At 48.4% G+C, this 17,679-nt stretch overlaps 1 pseudogene; it reads left to right on the forward strand.

Annotated features, from left to right (window-relative positions):
- Window positions 1–1,007: 1,007 nt before the first annotated feature.
- The window catches only part of LOC106598423 (neuronal cell adhesion molecule-like), a 172,454-nt pseudogene continuing 155,782 nt past the window's right edge, over window positions 1,008–17,679 (forward strand).

The following is a 17,679-nucleotide window of genomic DNA, read 5'->3' on the forward strand; positions in this document are numbered from 1 at the left end:
GTCCTCACTCAACCCAGTCTAATCTAATACATGGTAATGTGATTGGGAGATGCACTAAAGCGTTTGACACACTACTATTTACATGAAGATGTGCTTAGACCAGCGATGTTCAACTGTGGGTCACGGGAGTCTTCCTTGTCTGAGTAAAAAAAAAATATATATATATAAGTCTGAACTATAACGACTTAAACCAGGTACAATGTGTGTAGAAATTTAAATAAATTTATATTTTAAATAATTTAATCTCAGAAATGTTTTTCTGCAATCACAATACTTTTAATATAGAGCTATTAACAGCGCCATTTTGGTTGATTTTGTGGTCTCAAACTAGTGCGTTTATTAACATCCTTCATCAAGAATATGGGCAAAATTATATTATTGACAGTGAATGAGATAGGAATGTTGTTACCTTGTTTTACAGATTGTATTTTGGCGATTATTTTTCCCTGATGCTAAGATTGGGTCGCAAATTGAGAACCACTGGTTTAGACGACTCACATTAGCCACCTGTCCTATGGCTGGTGACGATGGCAGTGTGTCCTACTGTCGGCCTACCTTTTTTACTTCCAGTATTCAATCACTGGAACAGATAAATCCAAAATCACCAGCAATTCCCTCATAATATGTTCATCATATCCCCCAAACCTCTCCCCAAATTAAATATGGTACTGTACAAAACGTTCCTATTTTGGGGTCTGGATTCCTTGCATCTAGCCTATAGCAGTATCCTAACAATCCGTGAAAACACCAAGCCTAGCCTACAGAGTGCCAATCTTTATCACCAAAATGACTAATTCATAGGGCAGATATAAAAGGTCTACTGCTGCACAATTATTGTTTTATCCACAGCACACCATAATCCATCTATTTTTTTTAACCATCATCCATCTTTAAAAAATAAATAAATAAATCCATCCATCCGTCTGCAGGTCCAGTCGCAGCCGCTCATTAGTCGGCGTCGCTGCAGCTGCGCGCTCCGTTCGTTCTAGAGCTTCTGCATTCTGCCTGCACCGGAGCGGTGGGTTGCGCGTGCGCGAGACGGCGGCAGCTAGAGCGCTGCTCGTTTGTCAGCGGCTCGGGAAGAGGGAGCTGGTGCTAGAACGGGAGAACGGAGCAGAGGACCACAGGCTGTGAGACTGCAGCGGGGAACGAGTCAGAGCACTGCCGGGAGACGGGAGACAAAAAACACCAACTCATCCTGTTTTATTCCTACAGCTGCGAGAAGAGGGAAAAACCTGTCCACGTTTGCTTAAACAGGTGAGATTTGTGGGCTCTTTTAATTTAATTTTTCTGCTGGTGGTTGGGATTTTTTTCTGCTGTTGTCTTGTGTAGGCTGTGCTGTGTATGTATGATGAAATGCTCGCTGCTTTGCTATGTGAATTATGCGCATTTGGTGCAGTGGATGGATGTGTCAAGTCCAAGAGAGGATGGGATGGCGGTCCAGTTGTGGGTTTCCCATAGAAACCGATGATGTTGCTGATATTTATGTTGTTGGCGTCAGGTGTGAATATGGAGGCTCGACATTATATCTGTGTTTTTAGAGATGAGAAGAAAAGCATTTGATCAAAGGACAACACAGGCAGCAATAAGCGGTAATGTGATTCACAGCGTCTCGAGGCTATGATAAAATACATTATTGTCGTTGTCTAGTTTGTGGTGGCTGCTGATCGTGTGATGATAATAATTATTTAATTTACCATATTCATTCATTTATTATGCTATATTCCATCCTTTGTGTGGATAAAATATGTTTTGCCGGCCGGCATTATAGTACAAGGAATTAGGCTATTGATGTTTACAGTCTATCAATAGCATGGCCAGCTGTTAACTATATAATCGTGAATGAATTCCCTATTGGAAGCCTATCAATTAGGTAACAGTTTAGTGAGGCCTATATAGGCCTATGTGTCGTAAAGATGTGAGACATTTGAGAGAAGAAAGCAGGTGCAGCAACCACGTAGACCGACACAGACATTGCACGCTGCAGCAATTATTATAGGCTAACCCCCTCTTTTATGCATGCGACCTATGAATGTGCTCTCTGCCCTTTGCATCGTGACACGCGATAAAGCCCAATACCGATGAACGAGACGTTTATTCCCAGTAGTATAATAATACCGTTGTAGGCCTAGTCTGTAGTTGGTGTCATTTTATATAGGTCAAGGCCTGCTATACGGAGTAAAGCTGACGTGGGCTATAGATTCCCTCCACCTCCACATCATCACCATCTGGGATGTTCAGAACGTCAGGGGGATCTCACAGGTAGAATCCCCTTAGTTCTACTGACTCCCAACAGCAATGCAGATGCTTCACACACAGTATATGAGTGCGTCCCAAATGGTACCAGTCAAAAGTAGTGCACTATGTAGGGAGTAGGGTCCTATTTGGGAGGCCACCGTTATGTTTCTACTGACTACAATAGGCCTTATCAGATGGTCCCATGTAGAGCAAAATCTGGGCATGTTGTGAGGCTGATATTATTTCATGCTGATACAGTATATAGATAGTTGTTTGACATGTTGACAACAAGTCCCCCTTCCCAAATGATAATCTGATTCAAAATGAAAAGTTAAACAAGTCAATAATCTGTTGGTAGGGGCGATTGAACAGATGTTTTGAGGTATTTCTGTAGTGACCAGGACTAGGATGAATACTGTATATACCAGGGTGTGTTTGTGTAACAGTGTAGGTTCCGTCCCTCTCTTCGCCCCAACCTGGGCTCGAACCAGGGACCCTTGCACACATCAACAACTGACACCCCACGAAGCATCGTTACCCATCGCGCCACAAAAGCGCGATGGGTAACCCTACTTCAAGTCTCAGAGCGAGTGACGTCACCGATTGAAACGCTATTAGCGCGCACCACCGCTAACTAACTAGCCATTTCACATCGGTTACATTTGATTGGTGACATGTTGACAGATGTCCGGTGGCATTATTCTCTGATGTGTGTGTGTGTGTGTGTGTGTGTGTGTGTGTGTGTGTGTGTGTGTGTGTGTGTGTGTGTGTGTGTGTGTGTGTGTGTGTGTGTGTGTGTGTGTGTGATCCTCTGATTCGTAGACCCCACATGGTGCTGATGATGATATGCTACTTTGGGAAAAGCCTGAGAACTGGTGTAATGGGAGGAAATACAAATAGCTATTATGAATGTCACTGTGTTTGTCTGTGTGGGGTTTGAAGGGGTATTATGAATGTCACTGTGTTTGTCTGTGTGGGGTTTGAAGGGGTATTATGAATGTCACTGTGTTTGTCTGTGTGGGGTTTGAAGGGGGAGTTGCAGCATGTGATGCTGTTTCCAAATGTTGTCCTTTGTGGTGTGGGATACGGCATTGGTCATACTTAGGGTGATGTGACCCTGAGACATGACCAGGGAAAACTCTGAGCCCGGGCTGTAGGATATAACCAGAGGCCAGAGTTGATCCTGGTTATCCATAACTCTACATCCCAGCTTTGAACCCCAACCAGGACTAACGGTCAGCTCAACTAACTGTTATTGTGTAAGACAATAACATAAGACAAAGCCTTTGTATGGGATCTTGTTCCTGTCGACCCCCTCTGTCAAGATTCAACAACATGTTCCCATCGTCCCCCTCAGTCAAGATTCAACAACATGTTCCCATCATCCACCTCAGTCAAGATTCAACAACATGTTCCCATCATCCACCTCAGTCAAGATTCAACAACATGTTCCCATCGTCCCCCTCAGTCAAGATTCAACAACATGTTCCCATCATCCACCTCAGTCAAGATTCAACAACATGTTCCCATCATCCACCTCAGTCAAGATTCAACAACATGTTCCCATCATCCACCTCAGTCAAGATTCAACAACATGTTCCCATCATCCACCTCAGTCAAGATTCAACAACATGTTCCCATCATCCACCTCAGTCAAGATTCAACAACATGTTCCCATCATCCACCTCAGTCAAGATTCAACAACATGTTCCCATCATCCACCTCAGTCAAGATTCAACAACATGTTCCCATCATCCACCTCAGTCAAGATTCAACAACTAGTTCCCTGAGGACATTACAGAAGACAAAGACACATGATTCTTGTCCCTGGTGGCTACCCCATGCTACCCTGGTGTCTACCTCCTTCCTACCCTGGTGTCTACCCCCCTCCTACCCTGGTGTCTAACTCCCTTCTACCCTGGTGTCTACCTCCCCTAACCCGGTGTCTACCTCCTCCTACCCCGGTGTCTACCTCTCCCTACCCCGGTGTCTACCTCCCTCCTACCCTCCCTCCTACCCTGGTGTCTACATCTACCTACCCTGTTGTCTACCCACCCTACCCCGGTGTTGACCTCCCTTCTACCCACTCCTACCCAGGTGTCTACCTCCCCCCTACCCTGGTGTCTACCTCCCTCCTACCCTGGTGCCTACCTCTCTCCTACCCTCCTTCCTACCCTGATATCTACTTCCTTCCTACCCTGGTGTCTACTTCCATCCTACCCTGGTGTCTACCTCCCTCCTCCTATCCTGGTGTCTACCTCCCTCCTTCTACCCTGGTGTCTACCTCCCTCCTCCTATCCTGGTGTCTACCTCCCTCCTCCTATCCTGGTGTCTACCTCCCTCCTCCTATCTTGGTGTCTACCTCCCTCCTCCTACCCTGGTGTCTACCTCCCTAATCCTACCCTGGTGTCTACCTCCCTCCTCCTACCCTGGTGTCTACCTCCCTCCTCCTACCCTGGTGTCTACCTCCCTCCTCCTACCCTGGTGTCTACCTCCCTCCTCCTATCCTGGTGTCTACCTCCCTCCTCCTATCCTGGTGTCTACCTCTCTCCTCCTACCCTGGTGTCTACCTCCCTCCTCCTACCCTGGTGTCTACCTCCCTCCTCCTATCCTGGTGTCTACCTCCCTCATCCTACCCTGGTGTCTACCTCCCTCCTCCTATCCTGGTGTCTACCTCCCTCCTCCTATCCTGGTGTCTACCTCCCTCATCCTACCCTGGTGTCTACCTCCCTCCTCCTATCCTGGTGTCTACCTCCCTCCTCCTATCCTGGTGTCTACCTCCCTCCTCCTACCCTGGTGTCTACCTCCCTCCTCCTATCCTGCTGTCTACCTCCCTCCTCCTATCCTGGTGTCTACCTCCCTTTCCTACCCTGGTGTCTACCTCCCTCCTCCTATCCTGGTGTCTACCTCCCTTCTCCTATCCTGGTGTCTACCTCCCTTCTCCTATCCTGGTGTCTACCTCCCTCCTCCTACCCTGGTGTTTACCTTCCTCCTCCTACCCTGGTGTCTACCTCCCTCCTCCTACCCTGGTGTCTACCTCCCTCCTCCTATCCTGGTGTCTACCTCCCTCCTCCTACCCTGGTGTCTACCTCCCTACTCCTACCCTGGTGTCTACCTCCCTCCTCCTATCCTGGTGTCTACCTCCCTCCTCCTACCCTGGTGTCTACCTCCCTCCTCCTATCCTGGTGTCTACCTCCCTCCTCCTATCCTGGTGTCTAACTCCCTCCTTCTACCCTGGTGTCTACCTCCCTCCTTCTACCCTGGTGTCTACCTCCCTCCTCCTACCCTGGTGTCTACCTCCCTCCTCCTATCCTGGTGTCTACCTCCCTCCTCCTACCCTGGTGTCTACCTCCCTCCTCCTATCCTGGTGTCTACCTCCCTCCTCCTATCCTGGTGTCTACCTCCCTCCTCCTACCCTGGTGTCTACCTCCCTCCTCCTATCCTGGTGTCTACCTCCCTCCTCCTATCCTGGTGTCTACCTCCCTCCTCCTACCCTGGTGTCTACCTCCCTCCTCCTATCCTGCTGTCTACCTCCCTCCTCCTATCCTGGTGTCTACCTCCCTTTCCTACCCTGGTGTCTACCTCCCTCCTCCTATCCTGGTGTCTACCTCCCTTCTCCTATCCTGGTGTCTACCTCCCTTCTCCTATCCTGGTGTCTACCTCCCTCCTCCTACCCTGGTGTTTACCTTCCTCCTCCTACCCTGGTGTCTACCTCCCTCCTCCTATCCTGGTGTCTACCTCCCTCCTCCTACCCTGGTGTCTACCTCCCTCCTCCTACCCTGCTGTCTACCTCCCTCCTCCTATCCTGGTGTCTACCTCCCTCCTCCTATCCTGGTGTCTACCTCCCTCCTCCCTACCCTGGTGTCTACCTCCCTCCTCCTATCCTGGTGTCTACCTCCCTTTCCTACCCTGGTGTCTACCTCCCTCCTCCTATCCTGGTGTCTACCTCCCTTCTCCTATCCTGGTGTCTACCTCCCTTCTCCTATCCTGGTGTCTACCTCCCTCCTCCTACCCTGGTGTTTACCTTCCTCCTCCTACCCTGGTGTCTACCTCCCTCCTCCTATCCTGGTGTCTACCTCCCTCCTCCTACCCTGGTGTCTACCTCCCTCCTCCTATCCTGGTGCCTACCTCCCTCCTCCTATCCTGGTGTCTACCTCCCTCCTCCTACCCTGGTGTCTATCTCCCTCCTCCTATCCTGGTGTCTACCTCCCTCCTCCTATCCTGGTGTCTACCTCCCCTCCTCCTACCCTGGTGTCTACCTCCCTCCTCCTATCCTGGTGTCTACCTCCCTTTCCTACCCTGGTGTCTACCTCCCTCCTCCTACCCTGGTGTCTACCTCCCTCCTCCTACCCTGCTGTCTACCTCCCTCCTCCTATCCTGGTGTCTACCTCCCTTTCCTACCCTGGTGTCTACCTCCCTCCTCCTATCCTGGTGTCTACCTCCCTTCTCCTATCCTGGTGTCTACCTCCCTTCTCCTATCCTGGTGTCTACCTCCCTCCTCCTACCCTGGTGTTTACCTTCCTCCTCCTACCCTGGTGTCTACCTCCCTCCTCCTATCCTGGTGTCTACCTCCCTCCTCCTACCCTGGTTTCTACCTCCCTCCTCCTATCCTGGTGCCTACCTCCCTCCTCCTATCCTGGTGTCTACCTCCCTCCTCCTACCCTGGTGTCTACCTCCCTCCTCCTATCCTGGTGTCTACCTCCCTCCTCCTATCCTGGTGTCTACCTCCCTCCTCCTATCCTGGTGTCTACCTCCCTCCTCCTACCCTGGTGTTTACCCCCTCTTCTACCCTGGTGTCTACCTCCCTCCTCCTATCCTGGTGTCTACCTCCTTCTTCCTACCCTGGTGTTTACCTCCCACCTCCTACCCTGGTGTCTACCTCCCTCCTCCTATCCTGGTGTCTACCTCCCTCCTCCTACCCTGGTGTCTACCTCCCTCCTCCTATCCTGGTGTCTACCTCCCTCCTCCTATCCTGGTGTCGACCTCCCTCCTCCTACCCTGGTGTCTACCTCCCTCCTCCTATCCTGGTGTCTACCTCCCTCCTCCTACCCTGGTGTCTACCTCCCTACTCCTACCCTGGTGTCTACCTCCCTCCTCCTATCCCTGGTGTCTACCTCCCTCCTCCTACCCTGGTGTCTACCTCCCTCCTCCTATCCTGGTGTCTACCTCCCTCCTCCTACCCTGGTGTCTACCTCCCTCTTCCTACCCTGGTGTTTACCTCCCTCCTCCTACCCTGGTGTCTACCTCCCTCCTCCTACCCTGGTGTTTACCTCCCTCCTCCTACCCTGGTGTCTAACTGTCAATAGTAGTGCATTATATAGGGAACAGGGTGCCATTTGGGACGCAGTCACCCAGCCCTCAGCTCTCAGTATACAGCCACTGTCTGGGGGCACCCAGCCCTCAGCTCTCAGTATACAGCCACTGTCTGGGGGGCACCCAGCCCTCAGCTCTCAGTATACAGCCACTGTCTAGGGGCACCCAGCCCTCAGCTCTCAGTATACAGCCACTGTCTAGGGGGCACCCAGCCCTCAGCTCTCAGTATACAGCCACTGTCTGGGGGCACCCAGCCCTCAGCTCTCAGTATACAGCCACTGTCTGGGGGGCACCCAGCCCTCAGCTCTCAGTATACAGCCACTGTCTGGGGGGCACCCAGCCCTCAGCTCTTATTATACAGCCACTGTCTGGGGGGCACCCAGCCCTCAGCTCTCATTATACAGCCACTGTCTGGGGGGCAGTATACAGCCCAGTATACAGCCACTGTCTGGGGGCACCCAGCCCTCAGCTCTCAGTATACAGCCACTGTCTGGGGGCACCCAGCCCTCAGCTCTCAGTATACAGCCACTGTCTAGGGGCACCCAGCCCTCAGCTCTCAGTATACAGCCACTGTCTAGGGGCACCCAGCCCTCAGCTCTCAGTATACAGCCACTGTCTGGGGGCACCCAGCCCCTCAGCTCTCAGTATACAGCCACTGTATGGGGGCACCCAGCCCTCAGCTCTCAGTATACAGCCACTGTCTGGGGGCACCCAGCCCTCAGCTCTCAGTATACAGCCACTGTCTAGGGGGCACCCAGCCCTCAGCTCTCAGTATACAGCCACTGTCTGGGGGCACCCAGCCCTCAGCTCTCAGTATACAGCCACTGTCTGGGGGCACCCAGCCCTCAGCTCTCAGTATACAGCCACTGTCTGGGGGCACCCAGCCCTCAGCTCTTATTATACAGCCACTGTCTGGGGGGCACCCAGCCCTCAGCTCTCATTATACAGCCACTGTCTGGGGGGCAGTATACAGCCCAGTATACAGCCACTGTCTGGGGGCACCCAGCCCTCAGCTCTCAGTATACAGCCACTGTCTGGGGGCACCCAGCCCTCAGCTCTCAGTATACAGCCACTGTCTAGGGGCACCCAGCCCTCAGCTCTCAGTATACAGCCACTGTCTGGGGGCACCCAGCCCTCAGCTCTCAGTATACAGCCACTGTCTGGGGGCACCCAGCCCTCAGCTCGCAGTATACAGCCACTGTCTGGGGGCAGTATACAGCCCAGTATACAGCCACTGTCTGGGGGCACCCAGCCCTCAGCTCTCAGTATACAGCCACTGTCTGGGGGCACCCAGCCCTCAGCTCTCAGTATACAGCCACTGTCTGGGGGGCACCCAGCCCTCAGCTCTCAGTATACAGCCACTGTCTGGGGGCACCCAGCCCTCAGCTCTCAGTATACAGCCACTGTCTGGGGGCACCCAGCCCTCAGCTCTCAGTATACAGCCACTGTCTGGGGGGCACCCAGCCCTCAGCTCTCAGTATACAGCCACTGTCTGGGGGGCACCCAGCCCTCAGCTCTCAGTATACAGCCACTGTCTAGGGGCACCCAGCTCTCAGCTCTCAGTATACAGCCACTGTCTGGGGGCACCCAGCTCTCAGCTCTCAGTATACAGCCACTGTCTAGGGGCACCCAGCCCTCAGCTCTCAGTATACAGCCACTGTCTGGGGGCACCCAGCCCCTCAGCTCTCAGTATACAGCCACTGTCTGGAGGGCACCCAGCCCTCAGCTCTCAGTATACAGCCACTGTCTGGGGGCACCCAGCCCTCAGCTCTCAGTATACAGCCACTGTCTAGGGGCACCCAGCCCTCAGCTCTCAGTATACAGCCACTGTCTGGGGGCACCCAGCCCTCAGCTCTCAGTATACAGCCACTGTCTGGGGGCACCCAGCCCTCAGCTCTCAGTATACAGCCACTGTCTGGGTGCACCCAGCCCGCAGCTCTCAGTATACAGCCACTGTCTAGGGGCACCCAGCCCTCAGCTCTCAGTATACAGCCACTGTCTGGGGGCACCCAGCCCTCAGCTCTCAGTATACAGCCACTGTCTGGGGGGCAGTATACAGCCCAGTATACAGCCACTGTCTGGGGGCACCCAGCCCTCAGCTCTCAGTATACAGCCACTGTATGGGGGGCACCCAGCCGTCAGCTCTCAGCCCTCAGCTCTCAGTATACAGCCACTGTCTAGGGGCACCCAGCCCTCAGCTCTCAGTATACAGCCACTGTCTGGGGGGCACCCAGCACCCAGCCCTCAGCTCTCAGAATACAGCTGCAGTGGTTGTGCTTGTTGTTTTATCAGATCAGGAACCACATTAAATTAACATGACTGGTTAGAGATTGATGGATTGGAAAATGGGGGAAACTCCATACAGGAGATATGTAATGGTTCTGGTAAGTACGTGAGGTTGCCATAGTGACTACCTCGAACAGCTGTTGTTGTTTTCATGCTGGTGAAATCCAGCTTGCTGTGTTTTTGGCTTTTTCATCAATGCATTAATAAGTCAGTCAGTCATTCAGTCAGTTATTAAGGGTCAAAACCATGTAGAGCCCAATGGCACTGCCAGACCAGATGGACTAACAGCAGTGGTCATCTCTAGTCACCCACTCACTGCCCAGGTCCCATGGTCTTGTGGAGAAAGTAAGGCTTTTGATGACCCAGTGAGGGTTAGTCTAACTACCACACACTCCATATACAGAACAAAGAGAGTTGGCCTGGTACACCTCTGGCAGGAGGAGAGGAGAAGAGAAGAGAGGAGAGACATGTTGACAGCACCAGCTGTGCCAGAGCTCTTCTGAAGTGTAACGCCGTGAACCATGAGGATAATGAAAGATGACATGCCAAGTTCCACCTCCCCACCTCTCCCCATCTCTCCCCCTCTCTCCACCTCTCCCCACCTCTCCACCTCTCCCTCCCTCCCGTCTCCACTTCCCCTCTCTCCTTTCTCTAACTCCACCTCTCTCCCCTCCATCTCTCTCCTACCCTCTCCTCTCCTCTCTCTCCACCTCTTTCCCTCTCCCCTCTCTCCCTCTCCACCACTTCCTTCTCTACGTCTCTCCACCTCTCCCCTACTCTCCCTCCCCCTCTACTCTCTGCCCTCTATGATGACTTAATGATAAACCCCCTGCTGTGAGGCTTCTGTAGATGCATGCTGAATAGGTATCTGCTCTCATCATCATTCATCCATTTTGGTTGTGTTTGAAGATGAAGTGCTGAAATATCAAGTTGGGCAGGTTATTTAAATAGTGGCTCAGTGAGAGATGGATGAAGACCCAGAGCAGCCACTCAGACCCACCCCATTGCCATGGGCAACAGATGGGTGAGTGGGGAGGTCAAGGAGGAGACGGACCCAGAGTTATACTGGACTGGTAGTACAGTAGCGTTCAGCAACTCCTCAAGTAGGGACCCAGAGTTATACTGGACTGGTAGTACAGTAGCATTCAGCAACTCCTCAAGTAGGGACCCAGAGTTATACTGGACCGGTAGTACAGTAGCATTCAGCAACTCCTCAAGTAGGGGCCCAGAGTTATACTGGACCGGTAGTACAGTAGCATTCAGCAACTCCTCAAGTAGGGACCCAGAGTTATACTGGACCGGTAGTACAGTAGCGTTCAGCAACTCCCCAAGTAGGGACCCAGAGTTATACTGGACCGGTAGTACAGTAGTGTTCAGCAACTCCTCAAGTAGGGACCCAGAGTTATACTGGACCGGTAGTACAGTAGCGTTCAGTAGCTGTATTTCAGCAGAAATACAAACACAAACACACAAACACACACACACACACACACACACACACACACACACACACACACACACACACACACACACACACACACACACACACACACACACACACAACACCTTTGTTGGCTTGGCGGTTCAGACGTTTGTGCCATTTTTAATTGCTCAGTAAATGCCACTGGTGGCCTGTTTCCTGATTTAAGATGTAAGACCTGCTTATGTCCAGAGAGAGCGAAGTAAAGCCAAAGCTCTTGTTGGGAAATCATCACATTCAATGGGGTCTGTGATTGGAGAGTTCAAAGGTCACTGTTTAAAAATGATTTGGGGAGATCTACATTGATATTGAGTGAAATGTGGCAGTTTTTTTGGAGGAAAATCGTCCCAAACTCTCTCTCCAACTGCCACAAGCCCCGGGCGCCGAAGACGTGGATGTCGATTATGGCAGACCCCCACACTTCTCTGATTCAGAGGGTTGGGTTAAATGTGGAAGACACATTTCAGTTGAAGGAATTCAGTTGTACAACTGACTAGGTATCCCCCTTTCCCTTTCCATTATAGTACAACGAAGGTTGATGGAAGATAAGAATTGATCATCAGGACTTCACACAGTAAGTGTTGCAACTTTTTATCCAATTGAGTTTGTAAAGGGAGAGGCTTACAGGTTACTGTTTAAAAAATATTTGGTAGGATTTAAATTGACATTGACTGACAAAGTTGGTTTTTGGAGGAAAATCTGCAATCTCTTTCCATCTGTCATGAGCTAAGTACAAATATGGTTTATAGATGGTTTATGAAAGATAAGAATTGAGAATCAAAGGATTTGATTCATTTAACGTTGATCTTTGGCTTTAACTAGGAGAAAAAAATACTTTATTTTTGACTTTGTGGCAGATGTTCTTTTCACTGTGAACAAATAATATGCTAATGCCTTGTACATAGTATGGTGAGCTTAATGCCTTGTACATAGTATAGTGAGCTTAATGCCTTGTACATAGTATAGTGAGCTTAATGCCTTGTACATAGTATAGTGAGCTTAATGCCTTGTACATAGTATGGTGAGCTTAATGCCTTGTACATAGTATAGTGAGCGTAATGCCTTGTACAGTAGTATAGTGAGCTTAATGCCTTGTACATAGTATGGTGAGCTTAATGCCTTGTACATAGTATGGTGAGCTTAATGCCTTGTACATAGTATGGTGAGCTTAATGCCTTGTACATAGTATGGTGAGATTAATGCCTTGTACATAGTATGGTGAGCTTAATGCCTTGTACAGTAGTATGGTGAGCTTAATGCCTTGTACATAGTATGGTGAGCTTAATGCCTTGTACATAGTATGGTGAGCTTAATGCCTTGTACATAGTATGGTGAGCTTAATGCCTTGTACATAGTATAGTGAGCGTAATGCCTTGTACATAGTATAGTGAGATTAATGCCTTGTACATAGTATAGTGAGCTTAATTCATTGTACATAGTATAGTGAGCTTAATGCCTTGTACATAGTATGGTAAGCTTAATGCCTTGTACATAGTATGGTGAGCTTAATGCCTTGTACATAGTATGGTGAGATTAATGCCTTGTACATAGTATGGTGAGATTAATGCCTTGTACATAGTATAGTGAGCGTAATACCTTGTACATAGTATGGTGAGCTTAATGCCTTGTACATAGTATGGTGAGCTTAATGCCTTGTACATAGTATGGTGAGCTTAATGCCTTGTACATAGTATAGTGAGCGTAATGCCTTGTACATAGTATAGTGAGATTAATGCCTTGTACATAGTATAGTGAGCTTAATGCATTGTACATAGTATAGTGAGCTTAATGCCTTGTACATAGTATGGTGAGCTTAATGCCTTGTACATAGTATGGTGAGCTTAATGCCTTGTACATAGTATGGTGAGATTAATGCCTTGTACATAGTATAGTGAGCTTAATGCCTTGTACATAGTATGGTGAGCTTAATGCCTTGTACAGTAGTATAGTGAGATTAATGCCTTGTACATAGTATAGTGAGCTTAATGCCTTGTACATAGTATGGTGAGCTTAATGCCTTGTACATAGTATAGTGAGCTTAATGCCTTGTACATATTATAGTGAGCTTAATGCCTTGTACATAGTATAGTGAGCTTAATGCCTTGTACATAGTATAGTGAGCTTAATGCCTTGTACATAGTATAGTGAGCTTAATGCCTTGTACAGTAGTATAGTGAGCTTAATGCCTTGTACATAGTATAGTGAGCTTAATGCCTTGTACATAGTATGGTGAGCTTAATGCCTTGTACATAGTATAGTGAGCTTAATGCCTTGTACAGTAGTATAGTGAGCTTAATGCCTTGTACATAGTATAGTGAGCTTAATGCCTTGTACATAGTATGGTGAGCTTAATGCCTTGTACAGTAGTATAGTGAGCTTAATGCCTTGTACATAGTATAGTGAGCTTAATGCCTTGTACATAGTATGGTGAGTGTTACGATCGTCAAAAGGAGTGGACCAAAGCGCAGCGTGGTAAGTGTTCATAATTTATTATATATAACGAAACACTTAAACAAAGAAACAAAATGAAAGCCAACAGTTCTGTCAGGTCACTGATAACAAAACAGAAAATAACTACCCACAAACACAGGTGGGAAAAGGCTGCCTAAGTATGATTCCCAATCAGAGACAACGATAGACAGCTGCCTCTGATTAGGAACCATACTCGGCCAAAACAAAGAAATACACAACATAGAATGCCCACCCCATATCACACCCTGACCTAACTAAACAGAGAAAAACGTCTCTCTCAGGTCAGGGCGTGACAGTGATCTTAATGCCTTGTACATAGTATAGTGAGCTTAATGCCTTGTACATTCTATAGTGAGAATAATGCCTTATACATAGTATAGTGAGATTAATGCCTTGTACATAGTATAGTGAGATTAATGCCTTGTACAGGAGGCCTACAGAAGGTTTAAAATATTATCCCAAACAGTGAAATCTTTATCTCAGCTCTGAGATTTAGGTCAAAGTAACCTTTCAACTTGGCCCCATTCTCTCCTCACCCAAACAACCAATGGCTTTAAGACTTCTATGGTCACATGTTGAGAGTCGTTTAAATAAACCAACCAGACGTAAGCTCATAACAATGATTATTAAACATGTTTTCTGAGAGCATAATAGATTTTGTCAGTCTGTGACGGATTCTTCCCTCTGCCACGCGTGTGCTGTGTGTGTGTGTGTGTGTGTGTGTGTGTGTGTGTGTGTGTGTGTGTGTGTGTGTGTGTGTGTGTGTGTGTGTGTGTGTGTGTGTGTGTGTGTGTGTGTGTGTGTATCAAAGATCTATACTCAGCATTATGTGGGAGGGAAAGTGAAATATTTCTTCCATGCCTGGCAGCTTTGTTCATTTTCAATCACATTCACAACCCATATTTCATTTGATGAAGTGATTCATTTGACGGGGAAATCTAATTTAGGGCCCTTCGTGCGTGTATACTGTTATATATATATATATATATATATATATATATATATATATATATATATATATATATATTGGCTGATAGAACAATCTATAGAACACTCACAACATTATAAGCCTTTCTATCAGCGTGTATTCTCTCATGCGTGTGTATATATACAGTATACGGTTTCTAGAACAATCTATAGAACATTACATCTAGCCTTTTATATCAGCGTATATATTCCCTCGATTTTCACAAGGTTCTCCCATAATATCTATCTATAGACAAATACAACTTGTCTTTTTTAAATCAGCGTACAGCTTATATTCTCCCAGCATCCTCCTCAAGGTTCTCCCCTAGATCTGTCCTATCGCCAAGCTGTCAGAAGGGTGGTCAGTCAGTGACGTGCTTTGTACTGACTGGAGAAGTAACATCACTATCTGAGTGGTGTGGGAAAATAAAGTCCAGTTCAATGGAGTCTGTATCCTATCACTAACCTCTCCTACCCGTCTGGGCCGACAGAGAGGCCCATTCTGTGGCTTCAGTGGAGGCTTTCGGGGGCTGAAACTAATACAGAATGCCTTTGTAGTGAAGATAAACGGTTCAGCAGCTGGCCTGTTCACAAATGAAGAGGCTGAACATTGAACAAGCGTACAGGCTCAATTTGGGGATGTAATTTATGAGCGCACGGGGTTTGTGGTTGTGGATGGAGGATGTGGCGGCCCACTGATAAACCAATTAGAGGAGACGGGCCTTTATGTCTATGGTCTGTCTGCCTTCCTCCTCAGAGAGGAAGAGGAAGTGATGGTGGGAGGAAGCTGGTCCAGTGATGCTGGCTGTAATCTCTGTTAGTGACACACATTCCTCATCTTTCACATTCCCCTCCCATCTCTGTTAGTGACACACATTCCCCATCTTTCACATTCCCCTCCCATCTCTGTTAGTGACACACATTCCCCATCTTTCACATTCCCCTCCCATCTCTGTTAGTGACACACATTCCCCCCCATCTCTGTTTGCACACATTCCCCTCCCATCTCTGTTAGTGACACACATTCCCCCCCATCTCTGTTATCACACATTCCCCTCCCATCTCTGTTAGTGACACACATTCCCCTCCCATCTCTGTTAGTGACACACATTCCCCTCCCATCTCTGTTAGTGACACACATTCCCCTCCCATCTCTGTTAGTGACACACATTCCCCTCCCATCTCTGTTAGTGACACACATTCCCCTCCCATCTCTGTTAGTGACACACATTTCCCTCCCATCTCTGTTAGTGACACACATTCCCCTCCCATCTCTGTTAGTGACACACATTTCCCTCCCATCTCTGTTAGTGACACACATTCCCCTCCCATCTCTGTTAGTGACACACATTCCCCATCTTTCACATTCCCCTCCCATCTCTGTTAGTGACACACATTCCCCATCTTTCACATTCCCCTCGCATCTCTGTTAGTGACACACATTCCTCATCTTTCACATTCCCCTCGCATCTCTGTTAGTGACACACATTCCCCATCTTTCACATTCCCCTCCCATCTCTGTTAGTGACACACATTCCCCTCCCATCTCTGTTCACATGGAACCATTTGGTCCTGTGGTGATTATATTTAACTTCTGTTTTTATTACGGATGTTACTGCATCATAAAGTATGGAAGTCTAACCGTTCCCAATGGAGCATTTAACTGCTGCCCTCCCTCCCTCCCTCCCTCCCTCCCTCCCTCCCTCCCTCCCTCCCTCCCTCCCTCCCTCCCTCCCTCCCTCCCTCCCTCCCTCCCTCCCTCCCTCCCTCCCTCCCTCCCATGATTCTGGTCCTAAGGGTATCTATATGTTTTAGTCTCCTCCCATGATTCTGGTCCTAAGGGTATCAGTATGTTTTAGTCTCCTCCCATGATTCTGGTCCTAAGGGTATCAATATGTTTTAGTCTCCTCCCATGATTCTGGTCCTAAGGGTATCAATATGTTTTAGTCTCCTCCCATGATTCTGGTCCTAAGGGTATCAATATGTTTTAGTCTCCTCCCATGATTCTGGTCCTAAGGGTATCAATATGTTTTAGTCTCCTCCCATGATTCTGGTCCTAAGGGTATCAATATGTTTTAGTCTCCTCCCATGATTCTGGTCCTAAGGGTATCAGTTTGTTTTAGTCTCCTCCCATGATTCTAGTCCTAAGGGTAGCAGATGTGTCCTACAGATAATGAGGTTATGCCACCTGAACTGTAGTAGATGTGTCCTATAGATAATGAGGTTATGCCACCTGAACTGTAGTAGATGTGTCCTATAGATAATGAGGTTATGTCACCTGAACTGTAGTAGATGTGTCCTATAGATAATGAGGTTATGTCTCCTGAACTGTAGTAGATGTGTCCTATAGATAATGAGGTTATGTCACCTGAACTGTAGTAGATGTGTCCTATAGATAATGAGGTTATGTCTCCTGAACTGTAGTAGATGTGTCCTATAGATAATGAGGTTATGTCACCTGAACTGTAGTAGATGTGTCCTATAGATAATGAGGTTATGTCACCTGAACTGTAGTAGATGTGTCCTATAGATAATGAGGTAATGTCACCTGAACTGTAGTAGATGAGATATGAGACCAGTTACTCTACAGCAGTGATGGTCCCTTACGATACATATAGGATCTATAGGTCTATTTATTACAGTGGAGATAATGTTTGTGTTACTGTAGAGGTCAACTACTTGCCCAGTCACTGCAGTAGTTATGCCACACCCCTCTGTGAGTTTGATGGGTGTTGTTACTGTCAGGCTGGCCTGCTGTCGTCTCCACTGTGCCTTCTGTTCAGCTGTGTACAGTATGTGCTGTGTTTGCTGTGTGTGTGCGTGCTGTGTTGGCTATATGCTGCCTGCTAGCTGTGTGTTTTAGTGGGCTGGCCCTGGAAGGCCCGGCCTGATTAGATTAGATTTACAGCTCTCTCTGTCACTCT

Source organism: Salmo salar, chromosome ssa07 (assembly GCF_905237065.1).
Source record: "Salmo salar chromosome ssa07, Ssal_v3.1, whole genome shotgun sequence".
In the NCBI taxonomy this organism is placed as follows: Eukaryota; Metazoa; Chordata; class Actinopteri; order Salmoniformes; family Salmonidae; genus Salmo; species Salmo salar.